The sequence below is a fragment of the Mus pahari genome, chromosome 18, assembly GCF_900095145.1.
Source record: "Mus pahari chromosome 18, PAHARI_EIJ_v1.1, whole genome shotgun sequence".
NCBI classification, from domain to species: Eukaryota; Metazoa; Chordata; class Mammalia; order Rodentia; family Muridae; genus Mus; species Mus pahari.
This window is the reverse complement of record NC_034607.1, coordinates 14,999,597-15,006,623: the sequence shown is the minus strand read 5'-3', so window position 1 is coordinate 15,006,623 and position 7,027 is coordinate 14,999,597.

Here is a 7,027-nt window from a genome sequence, read left to right as displayed (position 1 = left end):
CTCCTCCTCCTCCTCCTCCTCCTCCTCCTCTTCTTCCTCCTCCTCCTCCTTCTTCATTTAAAGAGTTTATTATTTATTTTCATTTATTTATGTGTCTGGGTATAACTGACGTGTGAATGCCCACAGATGCCAGAAGAGGGCATCAGCTCTGGACAGGAAGTTCTGAAGCACCAGATGTGGGTACTGGGATGGTCCCCTGAAAGAGCAAGAGGCAAACTACTGACCTCCCCTGCCCCGCCCTCTTAACATTTTTATCATCTTGTCTATTTACTCGTGTGCCTGTGCGTGTATGAGCATGGCACAGTGTGCCTGTGGAGCTCAGAGGGCAACTTGAAGAAGTCAGTCCTCTCCTTCCAGCATGTAGGTCCCAGGGGAGTTGAACTTAGGTCAGAGGCTCAGCAGCAGGCACCTTTACCTACCGAGCCATCTTTACCTTTTGTCTTTACATCATGGTCTCCCCTACTGTCTATTGGAAAGGATACAAGGTTCTCCTGCCCCCTGATCCCACAAGGAACCCCATTAGATCTTGGACATCATCATGACTTACCTAAGTGCTCAGGCACAAGGCATAGGCTTTGACAAGAGGTCTTGGAGAGTTGTCGCGGGGCTGCGGGTGTGGCATCCCTGCTCGCTCGGGTTGGCTTTGACGCTTGCTTGCGTGCGTGCGCGTGTGGATGGGGGTTTGCCAGACCCCGTCGGGGTTGGTCCTGCCACGCTCGAACCCCAACATTGGGGTACGAAGGGAGAGCATACAGGGGGTGTCTGCAGAGGCTTACACAGATGGAGCTGGGACCCGGGCATGAACTGCTACGACAAGGCTAGCCAGAGTGTGGAGGGCTCAGAAACCGGGTAAGGGCCTGGAGATGTGGCTCAGTGGGCAAAGTGTTTTCTGTGCAAGCATGTGACCCAAGTTCAAATTACTAGCACATCCACAAAAACCAGGCACAGTGGTGTGCAGTTGTAATTCCAGTGCAGGAGGGGTGAGGATGCAAAGTCAGATGGCTCCCCCAAGCTGCTAGCGAGCCAGTCTAGCTGAAATTGAGACTTCCAGGCTCAGTGAGGGACCCTGTCTCAAAAAATAAATAAATAAATAAATAAATAAAAATAAAAAATTAAATAAAGTGGAGAGTAATCGAGGAAGACATTTAAAGTTAGCCTCTGGCCTCTATGTATATAGCAAAGCCCACACATGTGTGAGCTCACTGGCACACACACACACACACACACACACACACCATATTTAAATGAAAAGGGGGGTTGGGTGATTAAAACACATTGTATACATGAATTAAGAGGTAATACACTTAATAGTTAAAGAAGACACCTCGGGATCATCAGAAACAACCAAGTGGCCACCAGGAGGCAGCCGAGTAAATCATGACACATCACACAATGGTATAATAATGTCGTTCTCCAGGAAGGGTTCTTCATATCGGTAGGACATGTCCCGTCACTCAGGAGGCTCAGGGGAGAGGAACAGTTGAGCCCAGGAGTTCAAAACCAGCTTGAGCAACACGTAAATTACCATCTCCGGAAAAGAAGAGAGATGAGTAAGCCTGCTGACTCCCCAGGTATCTCAGATGACGTGATAACCAACCCCTGTGTGTCAGCGTCCTGCTGTTTGGGGAAGGGGAGAGGGACAGGCAAGTCTGGTGCTATTTGCTTTTGTTGGCACAGAGAAACTTTGAAAACATACATTAAAACCCAGTAAAAGTGTTTGCTGAAGGAGGAGGCAAATGGGAGGGAGACGTTTCAGAAAGTTAAAATTGGAAACAGTGGCACAGGCCTTGAATCCTAGCGCCCCGAGGCGGGGATGGAATCAGGAGCGTCACAGTTTCAAGCCTACGGAGTGAGTTACAGGCCAGCTACATAATGTGACCGACCCTGTCTCAAAAGTAAAAACTGAAATTAAAACAAAGCCAGATGGGTGGTATTGCACACCTATAATCTCACAAAGCACTTGGGATGTGGAGTCAGGAATCAGGCGTTCAAAGTCAGCCTCGGCCCGGTAACAAGTTTAAGTCCAGCCTCGGCTACACACAACCTTACTTTAACAAACAAATGAGGAATGAATGAGTAAATAAGTAATGAAACAAATGAATGAATGAACGCAAGCAAGTAGAGATCTTGATCTAGAAGGGCCTGTAGTTTGTGAACTCCGGAGTCTGAACCCCTTGCTATCTTTTTTTTTTTTTTTTAATTTAAAATTTTAAAAATGTATTTATTTGTGTTTGAGTGCTTTGCCTGTGTGTATGTGTACTGTGTCCAGTCCCCTTAGAGGTCAGACGAGAGAGGTGGAGACCTACTCTGTGGGTGCTGGGGACCGAACCCAGGTTCTCTGGAAGAGACACAAGGGCTGAGCCAACTCTCCAGTCCTGTTTAGTTCTTTTTAAATTACATATTATTTATTTGGGGAGGGGTGGTGTTGGCAGCCTTCACAGGCCACGGGGCACACATGGAGGTCAGAGGACAACTCGTAGGAGTTGGTTTCTTTCCACGTGTGGGTCCCGGAGATGGAACTTAGGTTGTAAGGCTTGGCAGCGAGTGCCTTTATCCTCTGAGCCATCTTCCCTGTCATTACCCAGAGGAGTCTTATTAGGCACACCTCTCTCGGATTAGTTTATCATCTCTCATGCAAAACAGGATGTACATTAATGTCTGAGAGGCTGTAGCCGAGAGCAGTGGCTACCAGATTGCCCCCACAGGATCCTGAGCTGGGCGGGCAAGGGAAACGTAGGGTTGGTTTGTTTTTGTGCTGCAAGGGAACTTAACCCAAGGCCTGGGGCTGCTTGTCAAGAGTTCTGCCACTGGGTGTCACCTCAGGCTCTAACAGCTTCGGTGTTTCAGGGATGTCCACCCTAACAGCTGGCGGGTAGGGGGATGGGAAGAGCTGGACTGAGGGGGCAGAAGGAACCCACTTGGAGAGGACGAGGGCTGGGGCGTGTGAGCTCACAGTGCAAACAGAAGGGCGTAATTGCTAATCTGTGGGAAAACAATGGGCCTGACTGGCAGGCGCGGAGGCTAATGGGCTGAGTCAGCTTCTTCAGCCCTGGACCAGGAGGAAGACCAGGGGCTACCACCTGAGGTTGCTAGGGAGACCCTAAGGGCGAAACACCCAGCCCGGAGCCTGGCAAACAAGGGATACCCTGAAATGTTTGTTCACTTTTCCCCAGAGCTTTGGTCCCTTTGCATATGGCTGGGAATAGAGGACACTGAGGCGCACTGTGACCTGCGAATACCAGAGATGTTTAAAGTTGAGGTTTGGGTGTCAGCGTATTCTAGGCTGGCTCTCACACCACCCATCTCCCCTCCGCTGCCTTCAGACATGGGGTGGTCTGCAGAGCTGGGTTCAGTACGGAGAGCCCACCCACAACTTCCAATTTCATCTTGTCAATCAACCCCAGAGCTATGGAAACTCAGTTTCCCTCAGCAGAGCCTGACTGGGGCCTGAGGATGGGGGTGGCCCTGCAGGCGGAGTGCTTGCCCAGCGTGTGTAAGGACCTGGGTTTAATCCCCAGCACCACAGAAAACAGGCATGGTGGAGAATGCTGGCAACTCTAGCACTGGAGAGGCTGAGGCAGGAGGGTGAGAAATCCTAGGTCATCCTCAGCTACATAGGAAGGAGACAGACAGTGGGGCTGGAGCCTGATTCTCTTTCCTGCCTGAACTTAGTCAACGAATAACATTACCGCGATGCCTGTTCCTCCAGTAAAAGAAAGAGTCAAAGAGCAAGCATCTCTTTGACACCGACAAAACCCCATCCTGTAATTAATGTTTGTTCAGCCATTACTCAGCAACCTGCAACCTCCTGGCCCACTCTGGAATGTGGGGTAGGATCTGGCCCAGGAAGTCAGTCGCTATCTAACCAGAAACCCCATCCCACCCTGGTGAAGCCTGTGTTCTGTCTGGGAGATGCTGGTGGAGACATCTTCAGCTCTCACTTCTATCTGACCCTGGTCTCTGCAGTTAGCTCACCAGAGCGCCTTCCCGTCACCTGATACCCAGATGAGCCTGGCTGCAGGGCAACATCTTCTTCCCAGGTAGAGGACATCTTATCCATGGAGGAGGGGCCGGGGAGGGGGGGGGTGTTCAACCTTCCTCTTTCCTCTGGAGAAGCGACTAAATGGAAGTCTAGACTCCAGATGCCCTCCGGACAGGACCCAGGAACACTTGCTTAGCTGGTGTTGAGAGGTGTGAATGAATGGTGTCTGCCCTGACCTGTGTTTGGTGACAGAGTCTCACAATGCAATGCTGGCTAGGAACATGTATGTAGACCAGGCCCCATACTGGCCTTGAACTCCGAAATCCACCCGTCGCCAACACCTCCCCAAGGCTGGAATTAAAGATGTGTGCTACCATATTTTAGTTTGCACACGTACCATGTGCTCGCAGGTGCCCATGGAGGCCAGCGGAGGGGGTGGGATCCCCCTGGAGCTGTAGTCACAAGTGTTGTGATCTGCTCAGTATGGGCTCGGGGAACCTGACTTGCTGCCTCTGGAGAAGCAGAAAGCACTCTTAACTGATGAAGCAAAGCTCCTTTATTTGCCCCCCCCATGAGCTGTGTTGGTGGGAGGTGGGGGGGGTGCTTTGGGGTACTGACTAGGTGTGACTCCTGGCTTTCCTGCATCTCAGGACTGTGACCCTGGCCACGCAGTCACCTCTCCTACCCCTTCTCTGGTTCCCGTGGAAAGCAAGGTGTTAAGTGTTTAGAGTGTCACAGGATGCAAGGGGAAATAGGTTAAGGCACCAGCAGATGCCCCGCCCAAGTGCCTACGCCATGTCGCCCTGCGCTAACTTGGGATGCAGAAGTACTAAACAGGACCAAAGTGTCAGAGAAGAGCCTGCAAGGTTGATTCAGCAGAGCACCCTGAGAAGGAAAATTCCAGCAAGGCCAGTGAGAAGGGTAGACCAAGTATCCACAAGGTCCCCTTGAAGGCCAAGGCCAGGGAGACACACCCACAATCTGAAGGAAAGTGCGCGCATGTGTGCGTATGTGCACACTTCAAAAAAAATAAAAATAGAGCTGTGCCTGGTAGCACAGGGCTGTAGTTGCAGCTGCTCAAGAGATGAGGCAGGGGGATCAAAAAATCAAAGTGTACCCAAGCTACAGAATGAGTTCAAGGTTACCCTGGGCAACTTAGTGAGACCCTATCTCAAAATAGAACGTTGGGCCAGGGGCTGGCGAGATGGCTCAGCGGTGCTCTTCCAGAGGTCTTGAGTTCAATTCCAAGCAACCCCATGGTGGCTTACATGTAATGGGATCTGATGCCCTCTTCTGGTGTGTTTGAAGGCAGCAACAGTGTCTTAGATATATAAAAAGTAAATAAATAATTTTTTTTAATGGTTTTTCGAGACAGGGTTTCTCTGTATAGCCCTGGCTGTCCTGGAACTCACTTTATAGACCAGGCTGGCCTCGAACTCAGAAATCCACCTGCCTCTGCCTCCCAAGTGCTTGGATTAAAGGCGTGCGCCACCACCGCCCGGCTTATCTTTTTTTTTTTTTTTTTTTTTTTTTAAAGAAAGTTGGGTCAGGAGTGGTGCCACATGTCTAGAATCCCAACACTTGGGAGGCAGAAGAGGGAAGAAGATCAAGAGTTCAAGGTTATCCTTAGTAAGGTGAGGGGTTCAAGGCCACCCTCAGCTACAATGAGGCACTGTCTCAAAAAGAACTATGGGTAGCTAGGGAGTTGACCTGGAGAGACCTACACTTTGATGTGCTGATGAAGTCTGTAGCCCCAATCTCCTGTAAGTGAGGCGGAAGGATTCCTCCCTTGAGTCCAGGCTCTCCAGGCCTGCAGGATCTGGAAGAGATCAGAAATAAACTGCTAGATGCTCACCCAGCCACCTGGACAGAGCCTCAAAACAGCAGGGATGAGCCAGGCGTGGTGGCGCACGCTTTTAATCCCAGCACTTGGGAGGCAGAGGCAGGTGGATTTCGGAGTTCTCTGAGTTCGAGGCCAGCCTGGTCTACAGAGTGAGTTCCAGGACAGCCAAGGCTACACAGAGAAACCCTGTCTCGAAAAACAAAAAACAAACCAACCAAACAAACAAACAAACCCAAAAAACAAAACAAAAAAAAAACAAAAACAAAAAACAGCAGGGATGGATAAAATCTTAAGAAATCAGAGCTCTAAAGCAAACAGTAGACTACGATCTAAACCACATGGTGCTGCTTATGTAAATGAACATTACCTGCATGGCAAGCAACAGCCAGTGTTTTGCAAGAACACAGGAGCAAGAAGACATTCATTAATGGCTGCCTCTGGCTGACTGGCTGGGTCAGGGTTGCTGTTGAGGAAGGGAGATAAAGATAAACACTGGACCCAGAGTGCTCATAGGCTACAGAGCCAAGACGATGAACAGTTCAGCACTCTGTACTTTTAATTGGCAATCAGAGAGAGTAAGTAATTTGCCCGTCTCAGAGCAGGTAAGGAAGAGAGAGAAGATGCCCCAGAACCAGGTCTGTTGGTGCAAGGCCGTCATCTCTGTCCCTTTCAACCATCTGACAGCAGGCAGGCAGGAGGCCATGGGAGGCTGAGGGTGGGGTGGACGGTGGCTCTTCCTGTGCTCCAGCTCAGCCCGGAGTCCTGATGGCTTTATCTTTCCCAGACACCCACTGAGCGCTGGGGAGGATGGGCCACAGCCCTTACCTTCCAGGAACTTCTAGGATGAATGCAATGAGGTCATCAGTCAGAAGCAGGGCTGAGTCAGCACTGTGAGCCATTTAGAAAGAGTGGCAGTGTAAGCCAGCAGCTGAGCTCTGAGCCCATGGTCCTTACCAGGAGCCACCAGGATCACGTCTGGTATGACCTCCACTTAGTAGATTAGGAGTTGAGGCACAGAGAGGTCAAGCCATCTGTGCAAGTCACGGAGCTGGAATTTATGCCCAGGAAGGGTGAGTCCAGAGGTTGGCTGGCTATGTATGTATGTATGTATGTATGATCTATCTATCTATCTATCTATCTATCTATCTATCTATCTATCTATCTATCTATCTATCTATCTAATCTATCTATCTATCTATCTA